Here is a 21,563-nt window from a genome sequence, read left to right as displayed (position 1 = left end):
TATTGAAAAGCAGGAGAGAAACTTTAAAGTATATGCAGATGACATGAAATAATAGGATTGCTTTCTGGGAAAATGCAAAAAAAATCATATATCAAATTGAAAGGGGAACTAACAACTGCAAAGAATGTGTGTGCAGCAGGGTGCGGAGGCTCACGTCTGTCATCCCAGCAGTTTGGGAGGCCGGGGTGGGTGGATCACCTGAGGTCAGGAGTTCGAGACCAGCCTGGCCAACACAGTGAAACCCCCATCTCTACTAAAAATACAAAAATTAGGCAGGCATGGTGGTGTGCCTGTAATCCCAGCTATGCAGGTGGCTGAGGGCAGGAGAAGCGCTTGAACCTGGGAGGTGGAGGTTGCAGTGAGCCGAGATTGAGCCACTGCACTCCAGCCTGGGCGACAGAGCAAGACCCTGTCTCAAAAAGAAAAAAAAAAAAAGGAATGCCTGTGCACACACAAATTCATGCAAAAAAAAAAATTCCGAATAATGAAAATTTTGGCAAAAAAAGGGCAAAGGATCAAATAAGCAGAAAAAGAAATACAAATGACCATTCAACATATAAAAATGTTCAGTTGTGCTATGAAACAAAGAATTGCAAATGGAAGCAGTATTTACATACTGCTATACCATTTGTTTTGCCAAAAGAGTTTTGAGAGCCAATAATATATGGTGCAGGATCCTGGAAAATGAACACTCATATACAGCAAATAATCTGTACACTGACATAATCCTTTTGAAAGGAAATTAACACGTACTAAAACCTTACATGTTTCTATACTTTTTGACTCCAAAATTTAAATTTATACCAAAGATACTAATAGAAGTGAATAAAAATTTGTCAGTTTCCAGAATATTTATTATAGCATTGCTTGCTGTAATTTAAAAAAATAAAAAATAAATTTAAAAGCATATAATAGATCTATAAAATGAATGAAATATTAGACGGTTATTAAAAGATGTGGGAATACACTCAAAGTAACACTGTGGATCGGATGCAGTGCTCAGGTCTGTAATTCTAGCAATCAAGAAGGCTGAGACACGAAGATTGCTTGAGCTCAGGAATTCGGGACCAGCCTGGGCAATATAAGCAAGACCCCATCCATTCAAAAAAAATTTAAAATTAGCTGGGTATGGTGGCATGTGCCTGCACTCCCAGCTATTGTGGGGGGCGGAGGGCGGCTGAGGCAGGAGGGTTGCTTGAACCCAGGAGGTTGAGGCTGCACTGAGCTATGATGGTGCCACTGCACTCCAGCCTGGGCAACAGAGCAAGACCCTATCTCTATAAAAACAACAACAACAACAACAAACAAAAACAGAACACAGTTAAGTTCAACAAAGAAGATGACAAAGCTGTATAATAGCATGATTCATTTTGTTTTTAAGAATTTATGTATATACGCACAAAAGAAAACACAAGGCTTAGAATGGTATGTTCCAAATATTTAGAAAATATTAACATTGGTCATTCGTTGACGCTGGTGGAATTACAGGTGATTTTTACTTTTCTCCTTGTGCTGCTTTGTATTTTCTAAAAAGAATTTCTATTGCTCTTTTTAAAAAGATGATACAACAAACATCAAGAAATCATCATTCAAAAGAGATTGTCTTCTCAAATGAATGACTTACACTAAGACTCAGTGTTTTACTGTCTTCAACCCTAGCTACATAGATGACTAAGCAAAAGCCAAAGAAAGCCACTTGATACTTTTATGAAGTGTAAGGCTAAAGGAAAGCTGAAGCAGATTACTATGTCCTTAGCATAGCTTTCTTCCTTGATGCAAATAAAATGCTTTGTTATGATCTCTATCTCTATGTATATTGATTTTTCCTTACCATCATGACTTTACTTAGTTTAACATTTCCCAAGATGACTTCATCTAGTCTGGTTTTTTTTTTTTTTTTTTCCCAGGGGTTAGCTAGGTGAGCTCTTCCTTCTGGAAATTTCCATTGCACTTAATATAGTGACATTGCTAGGATGGCTGGGCTAAGTTGTGGCTGCCTCTCCTTTTAGTACAGCTTTTCCTGACTCCGTGTCCTTGCAACCAAGATGAAGGAGAGAGAAAAAGCTTCCTCAGCTGGATTTAGCTGACGGACATGGGTCCTTTACAATAAAATACCACCCTTGCAAGGAGGGAGAAATGATGTTTCTCAAAGTGCTGCAGAAGTCTCATTGTTGATATTTTCCTCGTTGTTGCTTTGAAAATCCAATATTTCTATTTAACATCAAGATCACCCAATCTAATTCTGCCATTCATGATTTTCGAGGAATGGGGTGGAATTTGGGGACTGAATTTATGAAGAGGCAGCATGGTAGAGAGGAAAGCCCTGACATCAACCTCTGGGCGGGGTGTCGACTGGCATCTGTGGAATGCCCACCGGGGAAAGATTCTTTTACACTCATTATCTTAATTCTCAGAGCATCTCTGAGGTTTTGTTGCAACTTCAGCGTTCTTTTTTAACTTTTATTTTAGGTTCAGGGGTACATGTGCAAGTGTGTTATATAGGTAAATCGTGTGTCACGGGAGTTTGGTGTACAGATTATTTTGTCACCCAGATAATAAGCATAGTATTCGATAGGTAGTTTTTCCATCCTCTCCCTTCTCCCACCCTCTACCCTCAAGTAGGTAAGAGGAAGCTCTGAAGCTCTCCTGGGATGTTCACCCGCTGTGGTGAGAGTCAGGTGAGGCCCTTCACGGAGGGCACCCTTTGTTTACCAGAGAGAAAGGAGTCAAGTTTGTTTCCTGAATGAAGATAGCCTGTCTATGAACCAGGTATCCTAGCCCCGAAAAGGTGGAAAGTGCATGTCAAGAAAACCTCTAGACAGGACTCAATTCTTCCCATGATGCACCTAACTAGAGAATCGCAGAAGGGGTGAGGGAAGGATTCCAACTTCGAGTCAGCAGAGGAAACATTCTTTTGAGGTAGAGTCTGGAAAAAAACAACGAATCTGTAGATTTCCATAAATAACTGACAGGAGACAGGTGACTTCTATGAAAATATTAACCCAAATGATGGGTGTTAATCATTAAACCTTTTAGGTGGTGGCTTTGTTCTTTTTCTGATATTTTAATCTGGGTCACAGAATGGTTCAGGCAGCTTTAAGTGCAGAGTGGGTTTTTCTTCCTTTTTTGTTTGCCTTTTGTTTTCTATTCCAAAAGGATGTTGTGACCTCTTTTCCTGGTAACTGCTATTCTTTATTTCTTTCTTTCTTTCTTTATTTATTTAGAGACGAAGTTTCATTCTGTGGCCCAGGCTGGAGTGCAGTGATGAGATCGTGTTCAAGCAATTCTCCCGCCTCGACCTCCCAAGTAGCTGGGATTACAGGCACCCGCCACCACGCCGGGCTCATTTTTGTGTTTTTAGTGGAGACAGGGTTTCACCATGTTGGCCAGGCTGGTCTGAAACTCCTGACCTCAAGTGATCCACCTCCCAAAGTGTTGGGATTACAGGCATGAGCCACTGTGCCTGGTCAGAAATTGCTATTCAGGCAGAACTCTGTCAACCAGGTAGTTAGCCTTGAAACTTAAAAATACATTAACATGGGCCAGTAAGAGAAAAGGCTGGACAATAACCACTGTCAAAACAAGCAATAAAAATAATATTAAAAAACAGCAATAAAAAACCTAACTAATTTTGCATCCAGCTCTGTTCCAAGCAAAAATAAAAAACATAAACAAAAACAAACCAGTTTTCTGTTGAGTGCATCTCTGATTTAAAGGACTTGTTATTTCTCTACATTTGCAGATGTGTTGAGGCTTGAAATTTGAGCCTGTGACTGTTTTACGAGTTTCAAAAGAAAATATTAAACCACCTAAAATGACAGAGGGTAAACTTTCAGTAAATAATTTGGAGCCATTCAGTTGTAGGTCTGTTTTTTGTTCATCCCAGTTGCATAAAATATTAGGAATCACTGGGCTCTGTTTGACACATTTGGTCATTATTGCCACTCTTTCGAGTGCTCAGTAGCCATCTATGTGTAGTGGCCGCCATATACAGAAACAGAACATTCCCATCATCACAGACTGTCCCATTGGACAACGCTGTTCTATAGCATTAACTTTGATTTTCACAGCTGCCAGATTTTTGGGTTGATCAAAACCAACCCCTTTTCAAGAAAATGCTTTTAGAGTGAGACAGAGCGGCTCTGGGAACTAAAATGGTAAGTGAAGTACCTGAGTGTTCATTTTGAAAAAATTGCTTTCTAATAACACTTTCTTTATTGCTGGGCCCTTCTGCATATTTATCTTAAGCTTGAGTAAATCATTCCTAAAGACCTCATTCTAATGTTTTATTAAAGCAATAATAGACTAAAATGGAAATTGTTAATAAAATGGTTTTTATTAAAGTATTTATAGTACATGCTAGAAATATGAACTGATGACACAGCTAGTATGTGTCACTTGGCCTGTGAAACCATATGTGGGATATAAAGATATGTTCAATTTTATACATTTATTGAGCACCTATTATGTGTCAGATATATGCACAACAGGTGGCTAAAATGCTATGGACATTCTTGTACATGTTTTTTCTGTATGCTTTCTTTTTCTTGGGTATTTACTTAGGAGTAGAAATTTGGGCCGCAGAGTATACATATGTTGAGAGCTATTATCTCTTTCCTTATCCTCTTGTGAGTTGTACACCTTCTCATTAGTATATGCGCTCAATTTCACTTATGCACGGAGGCTCTTTCTTTGAAATGTTTTGAATGCCCTAGGAGAAGTACGCTATGTATTTCAATGAACAAGCTTTTCAATCTGTTCACACTTGCCCAGGATAAGTTGGTTCCACTTGCAGGATACCCAACCCAATCTAGAACTACATCAATCCTGTTCTGATCTAAATAGCCTGGGGCTTTCTTTTGTGACCAAAACTGGACCCCTACCCAGCCAGCTCAAGCTCTTGGTTTTAAGAGGAATCAATGAAAGGACAGATCAGGTTAAATCATCCTCAAGATCTGAAAAACAATTTAAATATGTGTTCTGGTGAGAGTTGGCTAGCATCTTCATTTTAAAAAATATTGTATTTCTCTTTTTCTCAGACCCATGTTAAAGAAGAATCATGGAAGGAGGGTTTCCTGTCCAGGGATTGAACACTGTTGCAGAGTTTCTTCCAATCACCAGCTACTGAGCAAGCTGGGAATGAAATGGGTACCTCTGCCAGATTTGCTTTTCATCCAGTTTCCAAAGCTGGCAGAATACTATCCACTCTCCAGATGCCATCCTGGGAGGTAGGATCTTCATTTTTATCTGTTGCACTGAGCTTATCATTGTTATCTACACTTGAACAGGCTCATTCATCATTTCTACATTGTGTTAATAAGCCTTCCCTATCTGAACAGCATGTACCAACTCCTAATCAACAATAGTCTTTCTTGATTTTCAAGTTTGTAGATTAGAGGTCTTTCTGTGCTTCTGCTACTTAAGCAGGGAAAGGGACCAAGGGGATAGTGAAACTCATATTTATTTTTCCTTATATTTATGAAAGTAACTTTGAGGAAAGAGAATCCTAAAATTCTTCACCAAAATGAGGATTTGGATTTTACTTGTATTTCAGCAAGTTATTCTTTTCCTATCTGAAGTTATTACAGATAGTACAAGGGAACATCTAAAGCCAGTTCTTCCTTCATGCCCAAGGGATTTGTTTCACTGCAATGTAAATCAGTTTGAAATCCATCCTGGCTGGGCACAGTGGCTCACACCTGTAATCCCAGCACTTTGGGAGGCCGAGGTGGAAGGATCACTTGAAACCAAGAATTCAATACCAGTCTGAGTACAAAGTGAGACCCCGTCTCTACAAAACATTTTTAAAAAATTAACTGGGCACCGTGGTGTGCACCTGTTGTCCCACCTACTTGGGAGGCTGAGTAGGAAGAATCACTTGAGTCCAGGAGTTCAAGGCAGCAGTGACCTATGATCATATCACTGCACTCCAGCCTGGGTGACATAGAAAAACCCTGTCTAAAAAAAAAAATAAAATAAAAAATCCATCCTATGAGCAAAATAGCCATTAATGATATATGAAACATTCCTTCTAGTTTTCAGTAGTCAATGAGAATGCCTACCCTTACAGAGAGTGGTGGCTTCAGATTTTCTTTGTTGATGGGTGGAGAGATTATACGGGACTTGTGTTGAAACTACATTTTGGCAGCAAGCTCTCCTTTCACTGAGATCTCACATTTATATGGAGTGCCTATGAGAGAAGTACTGATGGAACTTATCATGGGCTAAATTCTCCCCAAACCATCCCCTGGGGCCACCACTGTCTACATACTTGCACCTTCACTTGTGTGTAGTTGCATGAAAAAGTAGCAGCCAACTGCATAGGTCACAGTGACATAAATGATGGCTGTTGTTAGGCCCACGGTGCACAAAATTTCCCAAGCCAAAATTGGAACACCCAAGTGACAACTTGAGTGTCCTTAGGAAATGCTCTTCATGGCATCTGTAGACCAATGGAGAAATTGATGGTAAACACGTTACAAAGGAAAAGAACTACTAACTACCTTGATAATGATATGATATGGTGGGGTGGGATGGTGGGGACTTCTTTATCTTGGGTGGTCAGGAAAAGGCCTTTGTGAGGAAGTGCCATTTAAGCTGGGACTGGATTAACAAAAAGGAGCCTGCCAGGGGAAAAATGTTCCAGGCAGGAAGAGCTGGTTCTTGGCCAGGTGCCCTGCATGGAGGGACATGCTGATCTTGCTGCCAGGCAGTATGAGTTATAGCAATACTGGCTGTCAAGGCGATGAGTGATGAGGGCCGCTTAATGAAGCAGGATGTGTTTAAGATGCAATTCAGGTGCTGGGCTGGATTCCACATGCACTGACATAAAGGAAGCTGCACTCCTACATGAACAGCCTTTTCCTATCGGAAAGGGCACCACATAATGCAAGATGGGATTGAAAATAACTTTGCAAAGAGACTACCTCTCTCCAGTGTGGTGGGTGGATGGAAAACACCAGTAGCTTGGCAAATGGGTTAGCTTTTAAATCTGCCTTCCAGAGGTCTTTTGGTTCCAAAGTGAGACTGAGTGAATTAAAAATTCTGGAGGGTAGCTGTTATAAACTGAATCTTGTCCTCTACCCTCCCAAATTCATATGTTGAAGTTCCAAACCCCAGTACCTTAAAATGTGACTGTATTTGGAGATAGGGTCTTCAAAAAGGTAATTAAGGGAAAATGAGGTCATGAGGGTGAGCCTTAATCCAATCTGACTTTTGTCTTTAAAAGAAGAGGAGGTTAGGACACAGATGTGCACAAAAAAAGACTACATGAAGACAGGGAGAGAACAGCTATTACAGGGCAAAAAGAGAGGCTTCAGAAAAAACCAACTCTGCTGATACCTTGCTCTTGGACTTCCAGCTTCTAGACTATGAGAAAATTAACTTCTGCTGTTTAAGCCATCTAGTCTGTGGTATTTGTTATGGCAGCCATAGGAAACTAACACAGTAGAATTATCCTTTCCAAAGATGGATTTAGGGGTCTCGGACACTGGCTGTTTATTTTTTTCTTATTCCTTGTTCCGTGAATATTTCAGAAAACTTGAAGATACTCTGAAGCTAGCAGCTGCCTCGTAGCTGGAGAAGTTTCATGGTGGAAGGTTGGCTTGAGCGCCTGTGACTGGGGGGAGAGAGGGCAGTTTTCTGAGTAGTCTGCACTTGATATATTCCTGGGGCCAAGCAGAGGCTTTGGAAGGGAACAGGATGGAGTCATTGCCTGTTAGGCCCATGTCCTTAAGTGAGACAGGGCAAGACAAGGCAGCGAGTGAGGCTGGAGGTATATACCCCTGGATGCAGAGCTGAGGTGGGGTGGAGGAAGTCAGTCGGAGCATGTCACCCATGTCAGGGGAAGATGCAGTGCAGAGGTCCCTGGAGGGGCCCTTGAAGGCCCCACAGGAGCATTCTGAGTGGAGAGCACCTAGACTACCACCACAGAGGACCCCTCACAGCAGGGGGAACCGCAAGGACCCTGGTCCAGGAAGAAGAATTTGGCCTTTCCTTGTCTATCTCACACCCCCATCATTTTGCTTTCCTGTCCCTAAGTGAGGAGAATGAAGCATGGGGGATGGGGACACAGGCAGGGAGGGAGTGGAGCCCGGAGGAAATGGCTGGAGCCCGCCACTCAGGTCCCTGCTCTGGCCAGAACTGCTGGAAGGAGAGCAGCTGTAGGTGAGAGGCAGGAAGGCAGTTTTGGTTAGACTGGCCTGGATGCCTTAGCAGCCGGAAGTGACAGGAAAGCCACACCATCTGCCCCAGATGCTGTCAAGAGGTGAGGAAGAAGGAGCTGACAGAGTGCCCAAAGAGAACAGTGTGAGCAACATCAACCTCTTCCTTCACTGCTGTCCATGAGGCCAGCCGTGGAACTACACTGCTGTGGCTGGAGCCACAGGATTAAGTGACCTCTACTGAAAGCCTGCTACGTGCTGAGCACTGAGAGTCAAATGAGGGCTAAGATCAGCAGTCAGCAAACCACGGCCTGTGGGCCAAATCCAGCCTATTGCCTGCTTTTTATACAGCTCACAAGCTAACAATGACTTTTACATTTTTAAATAGTTGGAAAATGAAAAAGATTTGTGATGCCTGAAAATTATCTGCAATTCCAATTTCAGTGTCCACACACCAAGTGTCATTGGAATAGAGGCTTGGTCATTTGAGTATCTATTGCTCACAGGCTGTGTTCTCGCTAGAACAGCAGAGTTGGGTAGTCCTAACAGACAAAGCCTGAAACACTTAGCACCTGGCCCTTCAGAAAAGCTTGCCCGTCCCTACAGAAGACCAGGGCCCGTGATCCTACAGGAAGTCCGTCTAGTGGGGGATATCTCATGACAATAATTCATTTCCACGACAAGTTATGTTTTTGAAAATCTTTAAAATGTAATGTTATATACATTTTTTAGTCCTTAGAGTGAATCTGACTTTGTCTTTCATTAAAAGTTAAGCATCTATCAATTTTACCATTGAATGAAATGAAGTAATTTATATGAAGTACTTGGAAGCGTATAGAAAAAGCCGTAAGTGTCACATATTACTAATCCGTATGGAATTCCCATTGTGCTATTCTATAGTTGTAGAAACCAGGATGGGCTATGTAATTTACAGGGCCCAGTGCAAAATGAAAATGGAGGACCCCTTGTTAAATCATTAAGAATTTCAAGACTACAACAGCAGAACATTAAACTATGGGTAAGACCCTCTTAAGAGCACAGGCTTGTGTAACTGCACATGTCCCATGCCCAAGAAACTGGCCCAGATAAGAATTATATGAAGATGGACTAAATGTGACAGCAACAAGGTACTTCTTTTGAAGTGATTATTTACAAATCTATATTAAATGGTTTTCTTGTTATTTGCTGGTTTTCCTTAAAAGTAGAACGGAAGATAGGCCAGGTGCGGTGGCTCCTGTCTGTAATCCCAGCACTTTGGGAGGCCAAGGCGGGCGGATCACCTGATGTCAGGAGTTTGAGACCAGCCTGGCCAACACAGAGAAACCCCGTCTCTACTAAAAATATATAAATTGGCTGGGCATGGTGGCACGTGCCTGTAATCCCAGCTACTCAAGAGGCTGAGGCAGGAGAATCGCCTGAACCTGGGAGGCTGAGGTTGCAGCAAGCCAAGATCGCACCTCTGCACTCCAGCCTGGGTGACAAGAGTGAGACTCGGTCTCAAAAAAATAAAATAAAATAAAAAATAAAAGTAGAATGGTAGATGAAAAAACTTCGTTGGTAGAAGAATGCTCTAGTATCTACAGGTTATTCTATTTGAGGTTTTCTTGGGACTTACACAGGAAATGTCAACTCTGCAGTTGTTGGTTGAAAAACTGGGTGTTTCAACTAATTATGATAAGATTTAGGCCAGATCTACTAAAACGATGTCACAAGGATTTTACAATGCTGAAAGTAATTTCTAAGGAAGCTATAAAGTTTACTCCATTTCCCAGGTCAACTGGGAAATTTTCTCTCTCCTTCCTTCTCTTATTTATCTACAGCCCCTGACTATTTCTCAGGTCAACTGGGAAATTCATCTGCTTAGTTTACTCAAATATCGGCCTTTAGATAATTTATCATTTTTAGCAAGAGAGGTAGAGGTCTAGCTCAGGCATGGCTTTCTTTTTCTGAGTTAAATGGTGTAGGATATATAATGGATTTCTTCCTCTATCTAATTATTCAAGGACGAATCTTGTGATCTAAAAAGGAACAATGTACTGTTGTATCCACGGTAAGGGGATTAACAGTCTTGTGCTTGTTAAACAGCAGCCCAGTGCCTATTTAGTTCTTTTGATTTCCAGAAACAGGAGCCCAATTCTTACTACTCTTTGGAGGCAGTTGGCCCTGTCTAGCGCCATTGATGAAAAATGGCAGTGGAGCCAATTCTTAGAGAAACCTTCAGACCAGGGCTTCCCACACTTGAGGAAGGGGAGTAAACACTTTTACCTCTTTTTCGTGATTTGCTTAAAGAAGACACTTGTGTCTGAGTTAATATAATTTCTCGGTAAAAACACTGGTCAAAATGATTACTAAAGTGAATTTATCAGACCCATCTATATTTAACACCTTGAAAATGCAGGATTTCTATTTAGTTACACTAATGGTACTTTGGTTTGTTTATTAAAGACATGTCCAGCTGAATAAGTGCTTGTTGGTTAATTTTTCATTCTCTGAAAATCTTGGAGGACATTCAATGTAGTGACATTTGGAAGAAAGACCATGAAGTCACTAGTACAAAATTTATAATGAGAAGAAATGTCTATCCTTTTATAGCTAAAGAAGTTAACTACTGAGCTGTGTTCTTCATGTGACCTCTTTTAGCACAAATTTTCTCTCTTTATGTTTACAATTCCTTTTGGCTACCTCAATCTACAGTATATTCAGGATTCTTCTTTCACTATAGTTTTTGTTATAATGTGTCTCTGAATATTTGTATCCGGGTAGGGGAAGTTTCAAGGAAGTTATCTCTCTTCCTTCTTCCCTCCCTTATTAATGCAGCTCCTACGCAACTAAATGTTTGACAGGGTCTCTTGGGGAAAAATTCCAGAAACAGTGAGATGTTAACCTTTTGTCATCCATCCACTCATTTCACAATCACTTACTGAATGGCCCACATGGGCCAAGCTTCAGGAATACAGGGGCTCACTGCACAGGAAAGACTTGGGTCTCATGTTCTCATGTCCCAGGGCACAAAGAAATCTATTTGTTGCTGATGGACAAAGTATTTGACAGTCTCCCTAGTGACCCTGCAACTGATCAAATTAAAATAGGTGCTCTTTGCTTGGAGGCCATGAAGTTTAAATCAGGGCAGGGATTAGAGACCCTCCTGACAAAGAATGCAGACAAGCCATGTGATATCTAGAAGCTCTTTGTCCTCCCCATGTCCTGGGTTTATTCTCACACAGGGCATGGAACTATGTGCAAATTCTGCCACCGTGGGGGTTACTGGCTTCCACTTTGGTATTTAATGCTCTGGTGGGCTCAAGACTCAGGTCTTGGTTTTCAAGAGTCTTAGCATCACTAAATTCCTGCATGGGATGGGGCACGGAATCTAAAGGCCGCTGTAGTAGGAACTCTTTTCCTAACCATATCCCTAACCATACTGGCTAATCAAGGTTAGCTCTTAGTAAATAGTTGTGAGTGAATGAAGCATGTTTAACATCCTGACGCTTAAACCAGCGGCCTGTCTATTGAGGTGCAGTGGATGCAAGAAAACAGTGTCCCACCCACCCCCGCCCCCAATTTCTTTCTCTTTTTCGCCTCAGTCCCACAAGAGGATGCTCCCATGGTGGATTTGGCACACAATGGCCAGAGTAGAAGCAGCTCCCTGTTGCCTGGGTGTTAGCTCTTGTTGGACCTCGGTTTCTTACTCTTGGGGAGGCCAAGACATCAGTTAGTTTCTGAAAGCATCATCCAAGCAAGTAGGAAGTGCCAGCCCAGAGTGTGTCTCCATCTTCATATACAGCCTTTGCTGCCTTCAGAGCAGGGCTAGGCTTTCCCCTGGCCCCCTTCCCACAACATTGCTACTGTGGGAAGTGGGCTTATTAATTCCTAGTTCAACTGCATGTATGTGAACAAAATAGAAACACGTCTCTACAGGTATACTTTTATGACTGCTATTTATTGAGCCCAAGGTAACTTTTTTGTTTTCTTAAAATCTGAGATTTTACTACTCTCGGCAGCACCATCATGTAGGAGGGATGTTTAGTATTCTTCCATTAAAGACCCTAAGCAAGTAAAACTATTCACCTGTTTTCCTAACGCCAATCCTGTAAAAAACGACACAAATGGTGCTACTTAAGGCATTAGTATAGTGGATGGCATAATAACAAACATATGAAACATGTGAATATAGAAAAAAGCTAAGTTTTGGCTCTGTCATGCAATGGACAGTGCATTCGGCATCTAGAAAAAAGCCAAGTTTTTAAAATTTTGAATAATTACTAAGACTATTCTTACAACATACGAGTGCCAACGTCTTCAAAAAAATTTTTTTTTTCAGACAGGGTCTTATTCTGTCACCCAGGCTGGAGTGCAGTGGTGCAATCATGGCTCACTATAGCTTCAACCTCCTGGATCTGAGCAATCCTCCTGCCTCAGCCTCCCGAGTAGCTGGGACTATGGGTGCATGCCATCACATCCAGCTAGTTTAAAAAATTTTTTTTTTGTAGAGATAGGGTCTCACTGTGTTGCCCAGGCTGGTCTCAAGCTGCTGGGCTCAAGCAATCCTCCTGCCTCAGCCTCCCAAAGTGTTGGGATTACAGGCATGAGCCACTGTACCTGGCAGGTGCCAATATCTTGCATTTGAATATATCTCACTATTTTCAAAGTATATTTCTAGCTGTTATGTCATTATCAATGATGCCAATCAGAACTTGTAATTTATCCAGTGCTTTATGTCATTATCTGTAGTTTAATTTATAGTGCATAGGCAACTTTTTCAATAACCGCTTAGCTCTTGCTAAAATACATCTATGTATCAATTTATAGATATACACATGTATTAGTCCGTTCTCACACTGCTATAAAGAGCTACCTGAAACTGGGTATTTTATAAAGGAAGGAGGTTTAATTGAGTCACAGTTCCACCTGGCTGGGGAAGCCTCGGGAAACTTACAATCGTGGTGGAAGGCGAGAGAGAGAGGCAAAGCCATGTTTTTACATGGTGGCAGGCGAGGGAAGGGGGAAGAGCCCTTTTTAAAACCATAGGATCTGGCTGGGTGTTTTGGCTCACACCTGTAACCCCAACACTTTGGGAGGCCGAGGAGGGTGGAACACCTGAGGTCAGGAGTTCGAGACAAGCCTGACCAACGTGGCAAAATCCTGCCTCTACTAAAAATACAAAAATTAGCCATGCATGGTGGCATGCACCTGTAGTCCCAGCTACTCAGGAGGCTGTGGCAGGAGAATTGCTTGAAACTGGGAGACAGAAATTGCAGTGAGCCAAGATCACACCAAGGCACTCCAGCCAAACAAACCAAAAACCAAAAACAAACAAACAAACAAAAAGCCATCAGATCTCATGAGAACTCACTATTATGAGAACAGCATGGGGGAAACTGTCCCGATTCAATCACCTCCCACCAAGTCTCTCCCCTGACACATGGGGATTACAATTTGAGATGAGATTTGGGTTGGAACACAAAGCCAAACCATATCAATACATATACATATATATGTCATAATTTAAAATGATTTTAGATTCAAAAAATAGTTGCAGAGATACAGAGTTCCTGTGTAACAACGGTTCTGAACCTGGGGCAATTTGTGCCCTTTCCCTACCCCAGAACATTTGGAACTATACAGAGGTACTTACTGTTGGGTTTCACTATTTGGCCAGGTAGGAGGTTATGGTGAAAGGGATGTACTGCTGGCATGTGCAGGCCAGGGATGCTGGTAAACTTCCTACAAAGCATAGGATGGTTCCCTCAGCAATGAGGTGGCCCCAAATGTTGAGGTTGTGAAAGCCTGCTCTGGCCCCTTCACCCAGTTCCCCTAATGCTATTATTATACCTAACCAGGATGCATCCATTACAACAGGCGATTAGATCTCCTCCTCCTTAGTCTTCCCAACTCTGTGTTTCTCAGTCTTTCCTTATTTTTCTGACCCTGGTGCTTTCGAAGAGGGTTGGTTGGGTATTTTGTAAAAGTTCTCAACTGGATATTATCCGCTGTTTTCTCATAATTTAGCCAGAACATAGTGATTATTGGAGAAGAAAATGAGGTGAAGTGCCCTTCTCAGCATACGGTGTCAGGGTCCCTGATATGCACATGACATCACTGTTAAGTTCACCTTGATCCCTTGGATCATGTGGTGCCTGCCAAGCTTCCCTTTCCAAACTGTAACTGTCAGAAGGCAATCTCTAAACCCTTATACTTAGGGGAGGAGACTTAAGCTTCACTCCTGGAGGGAGCCGTGTCAAGCAATTTACGGACTTGTGTTATCACACACTCACTATTATATTTTAATACAACTGACAGCTCAGATGTGTCTTGTGGAAAGCAGCTTTGGGGTTAATGCCCACAAAAAACTACGTCAAATGAGCAAGACAGCATTTCAAAGAACTAATCATTCTGTAAACTCTAAAACTATACAAAGAATAAAATTTCTAAAAGTGAAATAATTCACAAGAAGAAAGTAATATGAAAAAAAATAAAAAAAGAAAGTAATATGAAGCCCAAATAAATGAATGAATAATTACCAGCCCTTGCTGGGTAACTATAGATGGTTGTTAGAAAATTTTTGGCAAGAAGCAGGCAAGTGGAGTGTGAAAATAAATGTCAAAGATTTAGAAGTCTTTCTCGCCTCAGCATCCAGAAATGTTGAGGGGTTGTTTTGGAGCTATATCCATGACTGGAGAGTGCTATGGTATTTAGAGGGTGGGGATTAATTATGTGGGACTGTCCTGAGCCTTAGACAAATAATTAATGTTGTCTAAGGCTCAGGACAGTCCTACATAACAAGGAATATCCCACCCAAAATGCCAAAAGTGTCACCATTGATGCACACAGAACCCAAGCCCCTTCTTGTACCTCATTCACATTGCAATGCCTTGTCAATCCCAGAGATGGGGGAGTGGAAAATTTCAGACTAAAAGCTAGATTTTTAGAGCTTCAGTCCAGGACTTTTTGTGTGTAACCAAAACTGTCTCCATTGAAAATGTAAGGTTTAATATTTTCGGCAACAATTTAAATCTTATGGGAATCTTTATTTCTAAGTAGATAAAATGTCTTCATTTTATTTGTGTGGTACTCTATTAGTATGAGTTGCCACCAAAGAAAACACTGAAACATTTGATGAACTTGCATACATAGTAAGAGAGTGTCATTCCATGATAATTGAGACAAGGAGAGTATTTAGGGCCCCAGTTAGGTTGAGAGTTTAATGCAACTCTCCCTATTTTTCTTTATAGCACTTGCCTTCCTGCTCTCCACCAGCATGCAGTGTATGCATTTATTTACTTGTTTATCGTCTGTCTCCAACCCCTTAGACAGCAAGCTCCATGAGAAGGGAATTTGCTTTAGTTTATGGCTATATTCTATGACTCTCTAAAGGGGAATACCATATAATTCATGTGTGAACAGTATTTAAAGAAGCTTTAGATAAAAATAACAATATGGGTGAGGTATCCAAGTTACCTCCTACCTGGTTTCTGGCCTCCTCTATCATGCCAGAAATAATATCTTATATTTTTTATATAACTTATATGACGAAATCTTTATATTAAACTTAATATAGAATATATTACATATTAAGATTTCAAAAACCTCAATTTTATGAATATTTTAATTCATATATAATGAACAATTGCTATATAAGTATATAAATAAAATATAAATATGAATTAAATTATAAGCACTATATTATGTAATAAAATATATTATTTGAATAAATGGCATTGTGCTACACAAAATACTCTTACTTCCAATCTTTTTCATTTGAAAGTACTTTTGAGATTTGTCCTTTTTTAAAAAAAATGTAGCTCTTAGCTCAGTGGTTGCCACCAGCGGGTGACTTTGTCCTTCAGGGGATATTTGGCAACTCCTGGAGCCGTTTTTGTTTGTTTGGTTGTCTGTTGTTTTTTTTTTTTTATTTTTCTTGAGACGGAGTCTGGCTCTGTCACCCAGGCTGGAGTGCAGTGGCACAATTTCAGCTCAGTGCAACCTCCGCCTCCCGGGTTCAAGTGATTTTAGCGCCTCAGCCTCTTGAGTAGCTGGCATTACAGGCATGTGCCACCACACCCGGCTAATTTTTGTATTTTTAGTAGAGACAGGGTTTCACCATGTTACCCAGGCTGGTCTCCAAGTCCTGGCCTCAAGTGATTCACCTGCCTTGGCCTCACAAATTGCGGGGATTATAGGCCTGGAGCCATTTTTGATTGTCACAACTGCTGGTGGTCCTAATGGTATCTGGTAGACAGATGCCAGGTTTGCTCTTAAACATCCTACAATACACAGAGTATTCTCACACAGAGTTATCTGGCCTGATTCTGCTGATATTGAGAAACCCTGCGCTATTTCTTTCCTGTTTTTTTTTTTATTTTATATTTTTTTAATTTGAGTCTTGTTCTGCCACCCAGGCTGGAGTACAGTGGCGTGATCTCAGCTCACTGCAACCTCTGCCGCCTGGACTCAAGCGATTGTCCTACCTCAGCCTCCTGAGAAGCTGGGACTACAGGCATGAAACACCAAGACCCGGCTAATTTTTGTATTTTTTGTGGAGATAGGATTTCGCCATGTTGTCCAAGCTGGTCTCAAACTTCTAAACTCAAGGCGACCTGCCCACTTCAGCCTCCCAAAGGGCTGGGATTACAGTCGTGAGCCACCGCTCCTGGCTTCTTTCCTTTAATCTGTGGAACAGTATTCCCGTGACAGCATATACTATATTTACTTTAGTCCCGTACTGATGGACATTTGGGTTGTTCCAATTCTCTGCTATGGTGACGAGTGCCGCAAAGAACATCCTCACCAGTGTCTGTGTATGTGTGCCACAGGGTTTCTGGTAGCTGCGTTTTCTGTTCTGGGAATCATTTCCCAATGCCATTCCAGAGTGGCTGGACTCCTTGCTTCCACAGTGTCACCTGGGATTCCAATTCCATGCGTCTTTACCAGCCCTTGGTATTATTTAACTTTTAAATCGTTGCCAATTTGAAAAGTTTAAAATAGTAGCTCATTTGTAACAATTTTGCATTTCCTGATTGCTAGTAAGACCAGACCACAGGAATCATTCACACCCCAAGCATTCTAGAAAACTGGTGAAAATGTTTTCTGTCCAGCATGCGCCACTTCATTTGGTTTGTCCCTACGTCTTTGATTATGTATTAGAAAACCGCACATTTTGGGGGACTAGGCTTGCCTGTTTCTGCCAGTAGAGGTCACTGTTCCTCAGTGGTTCTTCACCAGTATGACTTTTGACCTCTCTACCCTCCCCAGGGAGTATTTGGCAACGCCTGGAGCCATTTTTGATAGTCAAGACTGTCAGTGTGCTGCTGGCACCTAGAAATGAGAGGCTAGGGATGTCGCTAAGGCCCTGCAATGCACAGGACAGCGTCCACCTCCCCCTTCCCCTCTCCCCCAGCCACAAGAAAGAACCATCTGGCCCAAGTAATAGTGCCAAGCTGGAGAAACCATGGTGTCGTCTTTGAAAGAAAGAATATGACAATCTCTATGATAATAAAGACACCTATTATTATTAACAACAAATATTTTATTGCGGAAACTGGGGAGAAGCAGGCCTTCTGTCCCCAGGGAGAAGGCAGGAGTGAATGGGCAAGGGAAAGGGAAGGGTTTTAAGGGAGAGGAGAGGTGGACCCACCTGGGGCTCACTGAGTGGTCGGCTGGAGCAGTGGGAAGTGCCCCAGTGGGGCCGGTGGCTGGTGTGGGGGTGGAACTGTGGTCAGTAGGGTAAAGTTGCTGAGGGCTGGAGGCTCAGGAGGTGGTGGCAGGGCCTGACTCTTGGAGCTGGGCAGCAGGCTGGGTGTGCTCAGAGGCTCATGGCCCCCCCGGCGAGGCTCCTTCCAAGTACAGGCAAGCCTGAGGTGTCAGGGCAGCAGGCGGCCGCCAGGAAGGATTGAGACAACGCTGCCTGGGAGTGGGGGCTCTGCTCAGCGGCCTAGACCTGGGCACAACGGAACAGGCCACTCCGTTTCTCATCACAGACCTGAAGGCAGATGGCCTGGGCGTCGGGCTCCCTCTGCTCTCTGGCGGGGCAATTTTCATGGTTACCAGGCTGCGGACAGGCTGTGGGGGTGGCGGGCACTCCAAAGCCACCACTTCATGTAGGCCAGGCGAGCCTTGGAGAAATCAGGCCTGATGTCGCTCAGCAGCGGCAGCCTGTTGGGAAAGCACCTCCAGGCCTCGAGGACCATCTGTCTTAGGACGCGGATGCGGGCAGGGACCATCTCTCTCTGGATGCAGATACGGGCACAGTCCCAGCTTGGGGGAGTGGTGGGGAGGGGTCGGATGCAGACCCAACGCTTCCTGTGGAAGTAGGTGACCTTGCAGTTCTCCTGGACCTGGGAGCTGAGGAAGGGCCTGGACTGCAAAGCCCAGTGCTTCTGGGCGGGGTGCAGCTTTCTGGCCCAGGGCCAGCCCAGGAAGCAGCTTGGGCCTTCCAGTAGACACTGGGCTGTCAGAAGTTTCCCAAATCTGCGGTCAAGGCCAGAGATCAAATGTCAGGGCTCAGTGACCAGCGACTGTTAACATAAAAATGTTGGAAAGTGCACGAGGCGCTGTGTGCCGGGTACGGTCTGTCCACCAAGTGTCGCATGGGGTAGGAGGCCACGGCCAGGCCAGAGCTTTGCGGCGTGCAGCTGCAGAAGGGGCGGGTGGCGCCCCATGCTGTCTGGAGGACCAAGGAGGCTCAAGCCTCAATCCTTCCTACTCATGGTCCCAGACACTTAGCTCTGGGCAGAGGGGCCTGGCAGCTGCCTCTACTTTTGTACCTGACCTTTAAAGGCAGAACATAGAAGAATTTCTGCCAGGCCCTGAAAACTGCAGATACCTGTTGACAGAAGGGTGCTCTCTTTGATCAGTGTGAAAATGATCACAATACACTTGGAGGCTCTTTTAAGGAAAAACAAATCATTTGCTCATATTCGTCTAGGATGGCTGTTAATATCACTTTTTGCAATTTTGCTCTTAAGAAAATGGTGAAAGCCATCAGGATTTATGTTTTAGTACCTGTAATGCTGATTTTATGTTGACCCTCATAATTTTCAGTGTTCACACAGCCATATATACATAATCTTCTCTGAACACTAATGCCATTTCTGTCCTTTCATTTCTATTGGTAATCCTGGAGTAGAGTGAGGCACATTTTCCACTAATAGCTGAAAAGATCTAACTTCAAAAACAAAGAATCCAAAGGCTGCTTAGTAACTGTAGTGCTTAAGTTTAGAGTCTGTTCAAGGCGGTGTGAAAAGTTTTTTTGGGGGGACATTTCCCTCAAAAGCACGTGCAGAAAGAACCTATTGACCCTCTGGAATGCCAGAATCGGGAAGAGACAAAAAAGTCACAACCAATTGAAGATCGGGCAATAGATTTGGCCCAGACTGAGGCAGATGGGTGAACAGTAAAGACAATAAATAGAGCTTAATGAGGAAGCACCAAATGCTTTTTGAGGTCAGAGGGGGCCAAGTGTTTTGCAATGCAGGGTTGGGGTCAGCCAGTAGTTGCAGGGGAATGAGATCCCTAACACTCTCCTCTCACCAATGAATTCCTTTGGTTTTTTGCCCGATTCCTTATTTATGGAATGATCTCTAGGTGTATGATTTTCAAAACCTAGAGATATGCCTATGGTGTAATTTGGTATAATTTTCTTCTAAAGACAGTTCTCAATGAGTGGAATGACTTTTTATTCATATCTAAGACATCTCAAGATAATGGCATCAGAGTGGGTATAGACTTTTTTTTTTTTTTTTTGAGATGGAGTTTCACTCTTGTCGCCCAGGCTATAGTGCAATGGCGTGATCTTGGCCCACCGCCAACCTCCGCCTCCCGGGTTCAAGCAATTCTCCTGCCTCAGCCTCCCAAGTAGCTGGGATTACAGGCGCCCGCCACCACGCCCAGCTAATTTTTTGTATTTTTAGTAGAGATGGGGTTTCACCATGTTGGCCAGGCTGTTCTCCTGACATCAGGTGATCTGCCCGCCTCAGCCTCCCAAAGTGCTGCGATTACAGGCATGAGCCACCGCGCCCAGCCTAGACTTCTTATAATGTATTTTTCTTTCCAATGTCTATAGAATTTCCCATATCCTTTTTGCAATATAAGCCAGTGGTTGTTATTCTGTTTGTGGCTAAAGACTCTCTGACAAACCACAATTTTGTCCCGGTGAGGTATAGGCAGTCATAAGTGAATCATCACTAAATATGCCTTCTACTGGTTAATCAAGGTGTTTAGTTAAAAGCCATTCTCATAGACATTGAAGATGTCTGTTTCTTCTTCTCATACACCAAGAGGTACAGCATTTCATTGGTTAGTTGATATTAGGGATTAGTGTCTATCAGTGGTGTTCAACAAGGGGTGAGTTTGCAATTGACAGTGGAGAATGTCGAGACATTTTTGGTTGTCACGACCTGGGGAGGTGGTACTATAAGCACTCAGTGAGTGGGGGCCAGGGATGCAACTAAACATCCTGCAATGCACAGGACAGTCCCCACAACCAAGAATGATCTGCCCTCAATGTCAGTGGTGCTGAGGTTGAGACCTTTCATCCAGCTTCCTCTAATGTTATATAATCACGATGCATTCATCAAACTAAGAAATTAACATTGGATTGATACTATTAAGTAAACTCCAGACTTTAGATTGCCCAAGTGTCCTTTGTCTTCTCCAGAACCTACTCCTCCTTGGTCTCCTCCACTGTTGAGTTTTTCTGCCTTGTTTTTCATGACCTTGATGTTTTTGAAGACGGCTGGTGATGTATTTTGTAGAAGTCCTTTTTCAGTTTGGTTTTGTCTTTTCTCATGTTTTAGATGAGGGAATACAAATTTTGGAGGAGGAATGCCATAGAGGCGACTGGTATTTAGGTTGTTTGCAAAGAATAACTATGTATATGTATTATTGTTTAGGTCTGCAGTTTATGTGTAGGATAAATTGCTGTTTGGTAAACTGCACTCTGATAGCTACTACAATAGTACCAACTTAGCATTGTATCTTCCTTTGATATTCTAATTAACTATTAGTAAAACAACATACTTTTTAGCCTATTATATCTTTATTCATGTGTCATTACCACCTACCAGTAATACATGAGGCTGCCTATGCTCCACACTTGTACCAGCACTGTGAGCAATACAATTTTGGGGTTTCTGCTAATCTGATATGTGAAAATTCATATTTCAGTGTAGTTTCATCTTGTTTTGTCGCTTTTTATAAGCAAGGTTGAAAATTTTTTCACATGGTATTGGGTTTCTTGTTTCCTTAACTGTAAGCTGTCTGTTTATACCATTTGCTGTTGATTATCTAAAAACTGATTTCTAGAAACTCTTTGTATATTAGGGCAATTAACTCTCTGTTTTGTTCACTATGATGTCTCAAACACCTAGAAGAGTAGCTGGCATATAGCAGGCATTCAATAAA

The 21,563-nt window shown here is 42.5% G+C and overlaps 1 protein-coding gene and 1 non-coding gene across 5 annotated transcripts in view; both read right to left on the bottom strand.

The window, feature by feature from the left end:
- CA5B (carbonic anhydrase 5B) overlaps window positions 1–21,563 on the bottom strand; it is a 110,117-nt gene that overhangs the window by 64,187 nt on the left and 24,367 nt on the right. The gene's annotated exons all lie outside the window — the stretch shown is intronic.
- On the bottom strand, window positions 5,092–5,231 carry LOC112131163 (small nucleolar RNA SNORA7). Its single transcript, XR_002913302.1, has one exon. It is a non-coding gene; the product is annotated as a small nucleolar RNA SNORA7 (small nucleolar RNA).

The sequence above is a fragment of the Pongo abelii genome, chromosome X, assembly GCF_028885655.2.
Source record: "Pongo abelii isolate AG06213 chromosome X, NHGRI_mPonAbe1-v2.0_pri, whole genome shotgun sequence".
NCBI classification, from domain to species: Eukaryota; Metazoa; Chordata; class Mammalia; order Primates; family Hominidae; genus Pongo; species Pongo abelii.
The sequence above is the reverse complement of the archived record's forward strand: the minus strand, read 5'-3'. Positions and strand labels throughout refer to the sequence as shown.